Genomic DNA, 15538 nt, shown 5'->3' with positions numbered 1-15538 from the left:
CCATATTTCAAGGTTCGTCTAAACTGTTGTGTCTCTTGTGCCAGTTCACCAAGAGCTTAATGATTCCAGCGTACCTTTTTGGGCTTCACATCTGGCTTAAATTATAACAGAGTACATACGTGTCCAAGTAACTGTCCAGTGCGTTTTCCTTGATAGCATTGCGCTCTCATGTGTTATTGCTTTTGACTCTATCTCAGATCATAAAGATAATACTGAGGAATTACTTCCTAGCTATCTCTCCTGTACGACAATAAATTAGTTTCCCTCTACTCCTCCCAAAGGCCTCCAAGGTTATTGATAGTCCAGACTGATGTCTGCCACTGACATCTGCCCACCCCCTTTACTAATGTTCCTGCCCCATTTCCATAGCTGTAGGATACACTGATTGGAATAAAAGCAGGAAACTCTTGGGAGAAGTGGACAGGGGATGGGTGGGGGAGGGGACAGTCATGCATTATGCAGAGTTTGTCAGCATTAACGTGAACAAAGGGTCACCAAGACTCATCACATTTATAATGGGGAGAGAACATTTGCTTTTTAGAATTCCTCATTTAATAGTTAACCTTGTATGCTACAATTAGTTTCAAGTTGATACTGTTCTTGCTAACAAAGCTATTTAATTTTAGTAATAGTTGATCAGCCTGTGTATTACTAGTTATAAGTTGATTCAGTTATTTACAGTGTCTACCTTCACTAAGGCAGATTTATCATATAAAGAAAGGAACTACTCTTCTTCTTATTATTTTTTCCACAGTCTGTTAGAGTTTTCAAAAGGTAGTTAAACCTCGAAATGATAAATAGGCTAAAGCCTTCCTCTAAATATATGAAATATTTGCCTTTTGAAAGAGTACTTTTATGATTTAGTTTTTTTTAATAAAACACGAATATGAATTGGTCTTTTCTAAAGTAATTATTTCATTAAAATTCTTCATTAAAAGAATATATATATATATATATATATATGATAAAATGATAGTGTAATTCCTGCTTAAGCTCATTATTTTCAGATGGCAGAAACACAGAATAATAAAAAGAAAGCTTCTTATATGGTTAATATAACTAAATATTAGATGAGATAGGAGGATGCTTGTCATAATCAAATAGCTTATAGGCCATGGTGTCCGTATTTTTCCCAAGAGTGGAAAGTGTTAATATCTAGCTATCCAACTTTCCCTTCCACATTTACTGTTTATAAACATTTCTAGAACAGCTCTCTGTGTAATATATACATATGCTTTGTACTCAAGAGTTTCCTCCTCCCTCCTGTTAGTCTCATTTCAGTTTTATTATTGCTGTTTTATTCATTTTCCCCTTTCTCCCTTTAACATTAGCAAAACAGTTCACTTTCATATTATACAGGGGTCATATTTTTGTTTTAAATGATGTTTGTAGCCCTCAACTCCAGAAGAACTGGGTAAATAGTTTATTACCATCGATATTTTGTTTTGCAAAAGAAAATGGTTTTTCCAAATAAACCCGTGGCTCTGCCATAATAACCAACATTATCAGGGTGTGTGTGTGTGTGTGTGTGTGTGTGTGTGTGTGTGTGAGAGAGAGAGAGAGAGAGAGAGAGAGAGAGAGAGAGAGAGAGAGAGAGAGTGAGTTTGGGGGAAGCCATCATTTTAAATCATTTTATCGTTTTAACCACAGATAACCACAACCCAAAGCTTTTGTAAATGCCTATTCTTTTATAAATATAATTTTATTTCTAACATTTCTGTAATCCAAATTTGCTAAAACACATAGGCAGCATGGTGTGATTTAGAAAGAGCAAGTGCTTTGCTGTGCAAGTGGACCTGCCTTGGACTGTGCACTCTCTCGTTTACCCACTGTAAAACATGGGGCACGTTTCCTAACCTGACCTTCACATTCGTCATCTGAAATAGGGAAAACAGTATCTCCTTTTTGTGAGAAATAAACCTCTGAAAACCAGTTCGCTGTAAGTACTCATAAAATCTCTAATCCATTTCTTTTCCCTTCCTTCTAAACAATTTAATATGCTCAGTAGCCTAGACACTTGGAAATACTGAATTATTAAGTATTTTCACATTTTATTTCTCACGTCTTTCCATGGCAGTTGAGAAAAATACATTATAATGAAAACATACACATATAATGGATTAGCTCAGTCAAGCCCATTTTTTATACATAAAGTCAAAGTCAGACCCAATCCTGGAGAAAAGTGTGAGGTTTGCCTCTTGTAGTAGTTAGTTCTCATTTTCCCCTTTTCATGACCTTTCCATTGCTTACGAACTCCACAACCTCTCGCTGTCTCCGGTCATCCACAGTCAAGCCTGCTTTCAGAAAAGAATGTGATAAACACATCCATTACAAGGTATAAATTATTGAAAAAGGTCAGTATGAGAATCTCCCTGGCGGCTGTTTTCAGTTTAACAAAAGAGGCAAGGACTTAAGCCAAAGTATTAACTACTAATTGTTGATTCTCATATATTAATGACACTTCCCATTTTCTAACAGACTTTCTGGAACTTGCCAACTGCAGTGTCCCTGAAAATTATAACTGGGAATTGTCTTTTATTCCCCTTTAAGAGGCAACTTTTGATGACTTGTGACCCCAGCCAAAGAGATCCACAAATCACCTGAGACTGTTCCTTCAAGCAGAAGCCCATTACACTTTGTGACCACGTAGTCCAGTAAAATGCACAGTGTCATCAAGGAAGGGAATTGGGAACAGAAGAGAAGACAGTAGCTACAGCACAACTACTAGATATAGTTATTTCTGGTCATCAGTGTGTCCTAATAAAGAAACAATAGAGTTGGAGAAGGTCGAGAAAAATAACTTCCACCTTCAGTGCAAAATCAGTATTATTGTGTGCCTTTCCTTAAAATCGTCACTTACAGAAAATCTATGAAAGTGAATAAAATCTGTTAATTATTAGGATGTAGATTACAGGTAAGAATATCTTTGTTTTTCTCAAGTAAATTAAAATAGTATTATTTCCAAAACCCCTAATAAAGGACAGGCTGGGAAGACTCGTAGATAATTGCTGACAATCTTAGCTTTCTGCTGACTGTTTCTCTGTTGCACTGTTCTGATGTAGGGTGTGGGTCAGATATGACAGATCAAGGAGAAGGAATGAAGAGGAATCCACTTAATTACTAAATGTTTCCATGAAACATGCATAATACATTGTCCAACACTGGATTAAATGCTGCTTCGTGTATTTGCTTAATTATGTTTTACCGTGTTTCCCAAAAATAAGACCTAGCCAGACAACCAGCTCTACTGTGTCTTTTGGAGCAAAAATTAATATAAGACCTAGTGTTATTTTACTATAAGACCCAGTCTTTATAATATAATATAATATAATATAATATAATATAATATAATATAATATAATATAATATAATATAATATAATATATAATAATATAATATAATACCAGGTCTTATATTAATTTTTGCTCCAAAAGATGTATTAGAGCTGATTGTCTGGCTAGGTCTTATTTTTAGGGAAATACCGTAGTAATTAGATTATAAATTTCTCATAGATAGAGACTATGTCTTGTATTTTCAAGTGCCCTTAAAGGAAACTAGACTAGTAGTTGACGTTTTTAATAGGTTCTAAGTAAATACTTGCTGAGTAGAATTGAATTTATGCTAAAGTTACTTACAAATTACTTGTGTAGAGGCCAGGTGTAAACACTAGAGGAGTCAGATGTGATTTTCTTTGGAAATTCCTTGGAAATGGCTTGTGTGGTTTTCCTCGCACATACCTTTAGGAGAGCACTTTAATTCAGACAAAATGGTACCGCAGCGTCTTCCCAAGAGACTTGTCCACTTTTTGACAAAATCATCCATCTACCCAACGTTCTCAACCAGGGTTGGTGTCACTGTCATGATTTACTGGTATTTAGTGCCCAGGGGCCAGGGATGCTAAACATCCTGAATATAGCGCAACACAGTCCTTCATAAAAAACAGTCGTGCTCACGAGACCACTAGCACCCTCGCTGAGAAGCACAGACGCCTTACAGCTTTTGCCCTTCCTGCCGTACAAACCCTGCATGCCCTCTGTGTGTGTAAGCCTCACTGAGCTACTCGATTCTTGATCATGCCAAGCTCTGTCGACTTCTTTCTCTTTTTTGTTTCTTCTGCCCTTGTCCTGCTTTCTCCTCTAGTGAATGGCTTGTCATCTTTCAGGGCTGGGCTCAGGCACCATCTCCTCCAAGAAGCCTTTGCTTGTTACAAACCACAGGGGATAAGTGACACTTTTAAATGCTTTCAGAGTACTCTGTGCTTCCTTCTGCTGTGACATTTATCCCGGTGAATTGTGGTTACTTACTTTCTGTCTCTCCCACTAGACTAAAAGCTACTTAAGAACAACTTGGATGTCCCAGGAACTCTCCCAGTGCCTGACACATACTGAACACTTACTAGTTTATTTTTTGCATCAATCAATCAATGACCTTTTCAGACAGGAATTAATTCATTTAGCAAATATTTATGGTGTACTTTTCATAACTAGGAAGAGCCTTTGCATGAGGCATGCTAGGATATCAACAACACTGGCATCGTGGGTGGGGAGGGAAGAGGTAAGGCGAAAGGAAAATTTTCTTTACAGTGGGGTTCTAGCTCAGACTTGATTCACTCAATATTTGTAAGACCACGAGTGGGACATAACAGCAGGAAGGGCCCAGCCAGTACTGTTCAAAAGCATGGTCCTCAGACCCAGTCATTCCACAAGTATATTGATCTCAAATGAGGTAATCACAGAAGTTGGAGTAAGCATTGAGGAGTTTGACAGGATAATTTTATGTCTCTTGAATCTTATACTAACAATCTCGGGCCTTATACTTTGTATGTCTTTTTAATTTCTTTATTCTAGTTACTAATTTTTGTTGTATTTTATAAGTAAATTGGTTCCTGATACATCTGAAATACTTTTTTGGAAAGGAAAGGAAGGATGGAAGGTGGGAAAATTTTTTTAAAAGCTGGTCTTCACTGCAGGTGGTTTGAGCATCACTGGTGTAGGTGATTCCCATATTGTGACACATTTCTTTCATACCAGCTTCCAAGTTGGGTGCTGAAGGAGCAGGCACTTACTAATTATTGTCTCCTTCCTTGTCTCTCTCCTGGCAAGGGAATGGCTAGCTTGAGAAAGAGGCAGGTGGTTAGGATTAGGGTCCGTCCTTAGTACCTAGAGTTCTGGATAAGACTGAATTGCGCGTCTGACCTGACCTGAGCTACAGTACCAAGCAGAAAAACAACAACAAAAAATCCACCTGTGTGAACAAGCCAGCCTGTCAAGAGTTTTAGGAGAGCTGGATTCCACAGAAATTTAGGTGCCCAGTTTTCACTTCAAGCAACAGGGTGTGTGCAATGAATTCTGGCACCTACCTCCCGGTGAGCGAGTGGCCACCGATGCTCTGTCCACCATTAGCTCAAGAACCACGTGAGCCTGGCTGGATTCAGAGACAGAGGACCCTCCCTGGCAGCAGCTGAGCGGGTTGTGGGAGGCAGTGGCTGCCAGGTCTAGCACACGAGGCTCATTGTGCCAGGTATGATAAGAAGATTCAGAGATGAGCAATTATGTGGATAATTTGAATCAAAAGCATAGGCAAGAGTACACCTTTAGGAAGAAAGGGTGTAGTAAGGCAGTCTTAAAGAATAAATATGAACTAGTTTGTGTACAACTTCAAGGAAGGACACAGTATTTTTACAAAAGTATTACAAGAAGTCCGCGATGGTAATGGGAATAGTGCTTGTATTGAGTTAAATGAGAAGAGGTGTGACCCTCATAAAGATTGTTTATGCATAGCAGGGTTGAAGTGCCACATGATAAAACTCGTAAGCTTTACTTACAAGAGTTCTAAGTAATGTAGAAGAAAGAAAAAGAAAAAATCTCCTGCCAGACAGAGTGTCTGCTCTGTTTGGAATAGAAGCATAAATATCTAATTTTCCTTGTTACAGAGAAGAATGCATGATCTATGCAGCATGGAGCCAGCTAATCATTCCATCAGTGTAGAGCTCAAAGTGTAGGGAACATAATTAATTTGCTGATTCAGCCTAATCCTCATTCTCAGATGGTGAAACAAATCTGTAAATTCATATTTCATTTAGTCATGTTTTACTTCTTAGAAGCGGAAAACAATGTTGCGAGAGGATCACAAATAAAAGCCACCAGTAGTGTAGGTCAGAATACCCTGAATTAGGAAAGTTAAAAACACACACACAGTAATAAATCTCCACAAGCTTGTTTTTCTCTCCACGTTTCTGTTTTGTAGGGGTTTTTTTCTATTTAACTGTTGTGTCTGTCATCAAAGCAAGTGTCTGTAATGATAATAAGTCACATCTGTGCAGAGTAGACCATATAACTTTTAATACTAGCATTTCACCACAAAACCTCTTCTGTTAATTTTTCTGCCGAAGAAAAACAAGGGTGACTAACAGCCTCAAACAAAAGGTTTGTGTTTGTTTTTAAACAAAATTGGCTTGATATTATTTAAATTAGAAATTGATATTTTATTTTTTGAATTTGTCAGGGTTTTATTTTTTAGCTGGGTCTTGCTAACCAACTGCCATTCCGTGTTAGATGTTTTGGTCTCCTGATGTATTTGTAATAACAGAAGCAAATACATTTTCATTAGACCATAAAAAGGATCAACTATGCACTCTTACATAGAGTGCTCACATGCAGCATAATTGTTTAATACTGTTTTCCTTCCACATGAAGTCAACCTGAAAGACAGTTGATTGTGCCAAACACCATTTCTTAACGCTGTAATTCTCCAGACCGGTGTCTCCAGGGACCCTCGTCAGGAGGGTAATTGTGTGTCTAGCTGCTCTCTGTTGAGCACCCAGTGACAGCCTGTCTGGAACAACTCAGGTCGTAGAACAGTGCATCTCAGCCTACTGAGCTGCCTGCTGCTGGGCGATAAAGAAGGAGTATCTCCCCGTTAATGGCTAAGTGAAGAGGGAGTTTGAAGGTGAAGAGCATCAAAATGTTGGTACGCATATTGTATTCAGAAAAGACTAAAATACCATTCTATATGAAGTTTTACTTTTTGCCTCAGAGTACAGAGAGATATGCCAAAATCATCATATAATTACTTCCATTTTTATAGTACTTTATAGAAAGCACTTTACATATGAATCTTCTTACCCCCCCGCTGTGTTCTCTTGAACAATTGACTTAACTTCCTGGATCCTCAGTTTTCTGATCTGTGAAAATGGGCATAATATTACACATTGTCCTAGTAACTCCACAGAATTGTGAAGGTCAAATGACATGGAGCCTAAGAAAGGTACCTTCCTATCACTAGAGTCAAGGCACATACATTCACTAACAAGTGTTTTCAAAGCGACTGCCATGTGGTAATAACACTGTGCCGTGAGCAGGGAGCCCCGTGGGAATGGACCCTGCGATGGGCCGGTGGGTGCTGAATCACCTGTCTGTTCTTAAAAATGAAGATGAGACCAGACACAGTGAGGTTGGGGTGAGGAGACTGACAAGAAGAATGCCCTGCCTTCACATAACTTCTGAGATTTCCTGTTTTAAATATTCTCATTTGCTCTAAATCAGAGATTTACACAAAGTGGCTTCGTCTTCATCAAGTGTCCAAAATTAGTTCTGTTTTGCTAGGTCGTGTCCTCTTAGGTTACCTGGAGGCTGAAGGATTTTAATGTCTTCCACGTGTTTCTATGAGGTCTGCAGAGCTGGGTGGCTTGGAGGTCATTTGCATGCACACAAGGCCCCTGTTTCCAGGCAGTCACATGCGCCTTCTCAGAACAACGTCCTAAGTGTTGAAAGTGTGCAGATTTTCATGTGTGTGCTTAATGATGTAAAATAGAAAGTCTATAACAATTTTAAAATGATAATGCAAATTGTTTTTTTTACTGAGCTGATCTTTTCACATTTACAATAACTATCTCCTTTGTAATAACTCCTTTAAAAAAAATTCCCAAACCTTTGTTACATTATTATGGAAAGAGATTTTTTTCCTCTCCTGTGAAACTGTGTTAGCAACATCCCAGAAAACTGGACTTCTCTATTAACCTTTAGGTCAAGCATCCAGCTTGACACACATCTCTTTATTCCATCCCCTTTATAAAGAAGCAGTTTATTCTTAATTCCTAGCTTCTTTTTAGGGAGTATTCAAAATTAATCGCAACAAAGAACAGTAAATCAGATTTGCAGTCTGTGGTATTAGGAAATAGAGTGAAATCAAGTCAGTTTAGTACTAGAAAGACTCATAGCAATCATCTTATCTAACCACTTCATTTTGCAATGAGGCAACCACAGCCCAGAGAAGCTAAGTGTCTGTCTAAAATCACATGGCTGATTTGTGGCCGATCCTATATAGTTCAGTGCTGTTGTCACTAGACAACATAAATAGTGCTGTTGCCTAAAGGTTATGGTGGACTAGAATGTAACATTTTATTCAAATAAGTGCCTGTGAAAACTGGCTTGTTGATTGTGCACTTCTAAACTGCTGTTACATCCTTCTGCCATTCTAATGGGTCTGGAGCATGTGTGATACAGTTGCCCTGTAATAGAAAACTTATCATCACATATGGCTTTGGGAGTCAGGGACCAGGCATTTGCCTCAGCTCCAGCATGTACTTCTGGGTCTTGGGGTTTTTTCCCTACTCTGAAATTAAAACAATAAAATGGTTGATATGACTGACTAACAGCTCCGTGGAGTACTATTCTTCCATAAAAATTACCAAAAAATTATTTTATTTCCTATAGCCGAGAGGAAAAAATGTTTTTGATCTCTGACCCCAACCCTTCTAGTCTACCCTACAGATTCCAAGGTAGGTTCAGCTCAGATTAAATGCAGAATGACCCAACTACACCCCGTTTCCTTCCCTCTTAACCTATGAGTTTTGGAGTGAGGAGGAAAATATGTAGGCCCATTTCTCGAGTGTATTCCTGGGATAGACTGGCTTCTCTAAGATATTCTTGAAGTTGCCTTCCTATCCAGGGTTCCCACAGATCTCTGCGAATGTCCTAGGATCAAAACCAACCTCCTCTCCTCTGCACCTTTCCATGTGATCGAGGCCCAAATCTGCATTTCCGGAAGCCCGTCAGCAATAGCAGCCATGGCTGCCATGACCTGCCATGACCAAAGGCTGCTTTAGCCAGCACAGGCGGCTGCTTGGTGGGAGGAAATGTCGATGCCTAAGAAATTGCCATCCGACAAGTAGTTCTTTGCTATAAGTGTATCACAAGATCCAGGTGAGAACCAATTTGGGTTATTTTTGACACATGACGTCATTTTATTGAGATACTTCTTGACATATAACAAAAGAGTAGCTTTATTTAGTACAGAAAGTGTTCAACAAAATGAGAGACTGGAAAGCTTGGGTCTTCCGCTTTATATTGTTTTTCACTTTATAAAAATGATTTTAATCTTTAATCGTCTGAAAAGTAGCGCCATGTGAGTAACTGACTTTCTCACCAGACTGGCAAGTAGAGTGTGATGGGGATTAGAGAGGCCTGTGGAGTTAGGAGATCATGCTGGACTCCCTGAGAGATCAGACCATCACACAAAGTCTCAGAAGTTAAAATAATAAAAATAACAAAGGCTAACCTGCAGTTCTGTTTCCATAGCCAATTCACAGGAGCCTTCAAAGTTACAGAAGCCAAGCCCTGCAACCAAGACCACCCTCTCTCCTGCAGTCATGTGGGATTCTGACTCTGCTTTGACTTGAGAACAAGCTAATTAGGGGCTGATTTTTCTTTTCTTTTTTTTTTGGAAAGAATGATTAATAATCACTTCCATTTGGTGGAATGTAATCTGTGGAGACAACATTAATATTTTACTACCTTATAAACCAACATAAGGAAGAAGGAAAAAAACCTGTATATTCTTTTGTAACAAGTTATAAAATGATATATTTCATCTTGAATAATTAAACAAAAACATTTTTATTCACCTAATGTTACAATCATATTGCTAATGCCAGCTTAATGCTTGCTTTTTAACTAATTCATTTTCTCATTTGTGGCAATCTAGAAAGGTTTATTAAATCTAATGACTGTTTTAGGATTAAGTAGAGGAAAAAGCATGTTCTAATTACAGGGATGGAAAATGCCACCTAATTAACCAAAAACGTGTATTTCCTTCCTCATAGATGTCTGGTCAGCCATATCTGAGATGAACTTGGGTTACCTAGCTCCCGAGTTTTTTAATCATGTTTTTAGATTTCATTTTTTACACCATCTGTACCATTAACATGACTGTAATTTCTGTCACAGTTGGAAGCTTCAATTAATAAATGTTTTGTTTTGGAGGGGGGTGGGAAAGCAGGTAAGAAGATGGAAGTGTTTATGAATGAAGCAAATGAAGAGACTATGCCTTATCTGGGGGGCCCTAAAGTGATGCTGGATTTCTGCCAGCGGGAACTTGGTGTTGCTCTTTTGTGCCCCACCTTGTAACTGGGTTTACATGGGAACAATCTTAATTCATCCTTTTCTCCTAACAAAAATCTAATCTAATAGAAAATATAACCAGCTTGTCAAATACTGAAATGACTTCATTCACATATAACAATATATGTACAGAATATATAATTATTTTATCATATTCAGGAACATCTATTTGTCAATGTTTTGTATGTGCTGAACAATGTACAGAATCACAGAACTATAGTTTTGAGTCCCAAATAAATTATTTTACGTTTTTTTTAAATCACCAGTTTTTCTGGATATGCTTTTCTTTTTTGGCTGGTAACTACTACTGCAGGCTTTTTAAAACAGCACTGATTATGTTTTCAAAATTGCAAAGAATGACCAGAGTTGTCTGTCTATTTTCAGGCAATCATTTTAACTCTGTAGTTTATTGACTTCGGTTTCTGAATTTTGAATGATTCAGTTCATATCTTTTTTTATTGAAGTTTAGTCGACATGCAATAATGTATTAGTTTCAGGTGTACAACATAGTGAGTGATTCAACACTTACATAAGTGTTCACCTTACAACGTGATCACCACAATAAGTCTAGTAACAATCTGTCAGTATACATAGTTATGATATTATTGATTATATTTCCTGTACTGTACATTACATCCCCATCACTTATTTACTTTATAACCTGAGATTTATACCTCCTAATCCTCTTCACCTTTTCTCTGCATCCCCCCACCCGCCTCCTCTGGCAACAATTAGCTTGTTCTCCATATCTATCAGTCTGTTTCTATTTTGTTTTATTTGTTCGTTTGTATTGTTTTGTTTTTTCAGATTCCACATATAAGTGAAATCATACAGTATTTGTCTTTGTCTGACTTATTTCATTTAGCATAATGCCCTCTGGGTCCATGCATGTTGTCAAACATGGCAAGATTTCATTCTTTTTATGGCTGAATAATATTCCATTGTGTTTGTTTATACAGTCATCTATTGATGGACACTTAGTTTGCTTCCATATCTTGAATATAGTGCATATGTCTTTTTGAATTCGTGTTTTTGTTTTCTTCAGATAAATAATACCCAGAAGTGGAATTGCTGAGTTGTATGGTAGTTCCAGTTTTTATTTTTTTGAGGAAACTCTGTACTGTTTTCCATAGCGACTTTACCAGTTTGCAATCCCACCAACAGTGTACACTGTTGGTGGGATTGCAAACTGGTACAGTCACTATTCTTCACATCCTCGCCAACACTTCTTGTTTATTGTCTTTTTGATCACAGCCATACTGACAGGTATGATGTGCTCTCTGGTGGCTTTGATTTGCATTTCCTTGATGATTACTGATGTTGAGTGTATTTTTATGTTTCTGGCCATCTAAATATCTTCTTTGAAGAAACGTCTATTCAGGTCCTCTGCCCATTTCCTAACTGGATTGTTTTTTGTTTGTTAGTTTGTTTTTTTATGTTGAGTTGTATGAGTTTTTTATGTATCAGGTGTGATCAAAAAATGTGGTGAATGGGTACGTTAAAAAATTTATTACAGTACAAGACACATTGCCCTTAATCCCCCTCAAAATACTCCCCCTCTCTTCGAACACACGTATCTCATTGTTCTTGCCACTTTCTGAGGCAATTCGGAAGTCCTCTTTCGTGAGTGTCTTTACTTCATCCTCCATCATGACAACGCTCTTTGTCACACATCGCTTCTGGTACGGCAATTTCTGTCAAATAAAAGCATTACAGTGTGTCCTCATCAACTTGATTCACCAAGTCTGTCACCGTGCGACTTCTGGCTCTTCCCCAAAGTCAAAATGACCACAAAAGGTAAACATTTGGAATTGATTAAGGACATCGAGGCAGCTATGACAGTGCAACTAAAGACACTCACGAAAGAAGACTTCCGGAGGTGCTTCAGAAAGTGACAAGAACAATAGGATAAGTGTGTTCAAAGTAAGGGGGAGTATTTTGAGGGGGATTAATGGCAATGTGTCTTGTACTGTAATAATTTTTTTTAAATTTAAACATTCATTGTATTTTGTGATCACACCTCATATTTTGAATATTAACATGCTATCAGATATATCATTTGCAAATATCTTTTCCCATCGAGTAGGTTGTCTTTTGGTTTTGTTGATGGGTTTCCTTCACTGTACAAAAGTTTTTTGTTTGATGTAATTGCATTTGTTTATTTTTGCTTTTGTCTCTTTGTCTGAGAAGATTTGAGGTCTGACAGTTAAGTTCATGAACTCATCCTAGAAAAAGTGCTACATAATTTATTCTTGAATATCACTATGGTCACCTTTGAAGGACTCCTCTTGGGAAGCTACTCTGTTTCCCGAAAATAAGACCCAACCAGACAATCAGCTCTAATGAGTCTTTTGGAGCAAAAACTAATATAAGACCCAGTTTTATACTGTATTATATAAGACCTGGTTTTATAGTAAAATAAGACAGGGTATTATATTATATTATATTATATTTTACATTATTATATTATATTACATTATATTATAAAGACCTGGTTTTATAGTAAAAGAAAACTGGCTCTTAAATTAATTTTTGCTCCAAAAGACGCATTTGAGCTGATTGTCCAACTAGGTCTTATTTTCGGGGAAACATGGCATGCACTGATGCCAGTGCCTAGTCAAAGCAATTTTGGAACTCTTTCTCTGGAACGGCCATCAGAGCTGTCGTCATATTATCCTTGATGTCCTAAATATCATCAAAATGTCTTCCTTGTAATATTTCCTTTATCTTCGGGTAAAGAAAGAAGTCATTGGGGGCCACACCAGGTGAGTAGAGAGGGTGTTCCAATACAGTTATTTGTTTACTGGCTAAAAAACTCCCTCACAGACAGTGCCGTGTGAGTTGGTGCATTGTTGTGATGCAAGAGCCATGAATTGTTGATGAAAAGTTCGGGTCGTCTAACTTTTTTACACAGCCTTTTCAGCACTTTCAAGTAGTAAACTTGGTTGATTGTTTGTCCAGTACGTATAAATTCATAGTGAGTCATCCCTCTGATGTCAGAAAAGGTTAGCAACATCAATGCAACAAGTTCGCGAACTTAATTGTCTGACCTCATATATCCAAAAAGTGTTGCTGAGACTGATGACAAAGAGTTTACTGTCTATGTTTTCTTCTAGGAGTTTTATGGTTTCTGGTCTTACAGTCAAATCCTTAATCCATTTTTAGTTTATTTTTGTATATGGTGTAAGAAAGTGGTCCAGTTTTGTTTTGTTTTTTGTTTTGTTTGTTTGTTTGTTGCAAGTATCTGTCCAACACCATCTTTGAAGAGACTGTCCTTTTCCCATTATTATATTCTTTCCTCCTTTGTTGTAAATTAATTGACCGAATATGCATGGGTTTATTTCTGGGCTCACTATTATGTTCCATTGATCTGTGTGAGTTTTTGTGCCAGTACCATGCCACTTTGGTTGCTATAACCTTATAGTATAGTTTGATATCAGGTAGCATGCTACCTCCAACTTTGTCCATCTATCTCAGGATGGCTTTGGCTCTTCAGGGTCTTTGTGGTTCCATATAAATTTTAGGATTATTTGTTATAGTTCTGTGAAAAATACCATTGGTGTTTTCATAGGGATTGCACTGAATCTGTAGATTGCTTTGGGTAGTATGGGCATTTTAATGATGTTAATTCTTCCAACCCATGAGCATTGTGTATCCTTACATTTATTTGTGGCTTCTTCAATTTCTTTCATCAACGTCATATGTTCTTCACAGTACAGGTTATCAGCTCCTTGGTTAAATTCCTAGATATTTTATTCTTTTTGATGCAGTCAGAGATTTAAAAGCGTCTGATTGTAATTTCAAAGAGTGGTGGTATAGTGAAAAAAAATGTAGAAATCGATAATAAAATTGGGGGTTGGAGGGACAAGACACAATGCAAGCTGCAAACTATTGAGCAAAACTACACATAGCTTCCTGTTGGAAAAGATTACCATTCATGACTGAAAAATTATAAACTATATGAAATGAAGACTGAATTTTTTTGTTAAGTCCTAGAATACCAGGATGAAGTTTTACATCTGGAATCGTAAGAGACATTAGCTTTAGTATTGTGAAGGAAATATCAGCCTATAGTGTATACCTGCTATACGCTGGGCGTTTAAGGATACAAATGATTTAGCTAGAAGCTTCCCTTGAGGAGCTTGCAGTGTAAGTAAACATTGGGGGGACTAGGAGTTACAGCAAAATAGGAAATGTAGCAATTTCATTACAAAAGAAAATGTTTAAAGGGGCATTTATATACTAATAAAATTATTTTGGTAGTAGACAATGGAAATAGCACTTATGTGGTTGCAAGCATTTGTCGATAGTGGTCTTTTCACATTTGCGATTTTGTTGGCTCTGCATCCTAAAGCCTTTGTGAATCCTCAAATTCCCAAACAACCTGATAGCTAATAGTTACAACCCTAAATTATGCTAATAAAAGTAATTGAAAATTTAGAATGATGCCTGCAGTTCTTTCTGAAAGTGACTGTGTACATTGACAGTAAAGAAGCCATGTAAAGATGCAAGTCCTGGGAAACTGGCTAAGTTCACCCTTTAAGTGAGTCCATCCCATCTGCCAATCTTGAGGTAACTTGGGAATTCCGAATTGTGCTTCACCAAAATAGTTAATAGACATACGTGTGGAACATCCCAGTTCAAAGGAGTCCTGGGGCTCTCCAGAATGCCCACATTCACTGCTCGCTTACCAAACAGCTCACACTGCAGGGGCAAGAAAAACAGTGGGTGCTGGTTATCAGAAGCAAGGGACGTAGGTATTTCTTACTTGCCATGCTCAAAATCAAAACAGCTGATGATTTCTTAGAAAATGTCTGGTGTAACTATGCTTTCATGCATGGACTTTAGTCCAGGACTGGGTTTTCTGGCTATGTGTGCTTTGTAACAGAATTCCACAACTGAAGAGAACATTTCAGATGTGAAGTTTGTTGTACTGAAAGTTTCCCTATAAATAAATCTTCACCATTAAAACAAAACCTACTTAGATTATAAAGGTGAGTGTATATCCAAAGCCTCCATAAAGTTTGCTTGCAACTTCGCTCTTACTGTCAGTTAGCCAGTCTTATCAATAAAACCAGTGACCTTGGAATTGATCAGATTAAACATTCATGTCAACTTAATATTTAAAATGCTTTCAG

At 37.5% G+C, this 15538-nt stretch overlaps 1 protein-coding gene across 4 annotated transcripts in view; it reads left to right on the top strand.

Moving 5' to 3' along the window:
• CDKAL1 (CDK5 regulatory subunit associated protein 1 like 1) overlaps window positions 1-15538 on the top strand; it is a 623742-nt gene that overhangs the window by 529467 nt on the left and 78737 nt on the right. The gene's annotated exons all lie outside the window — the stretch shown is intronic.

The sequence above is a fragment of the Rhinolophus ferrumequinum genome, chromosome 9, assembly GCF_004115265.2.
Source record: "Rhinolophus ferrumequinum isolate MPI-CBG mRhiFer1 chromosome 9, mRhiFer1_v1.p, whole genome shotgun sequence".
NCBI classification, from domain to species: Eukaryota; Metazoa; Chordata; class Mammalia; order Chiroptera; family Rhinolophidae; genus Rhinolophus; species Rhinolophus ferrumequinum.
This window is presented reverse-complemented; position numbering and strand designations above follow the sequence as displayed.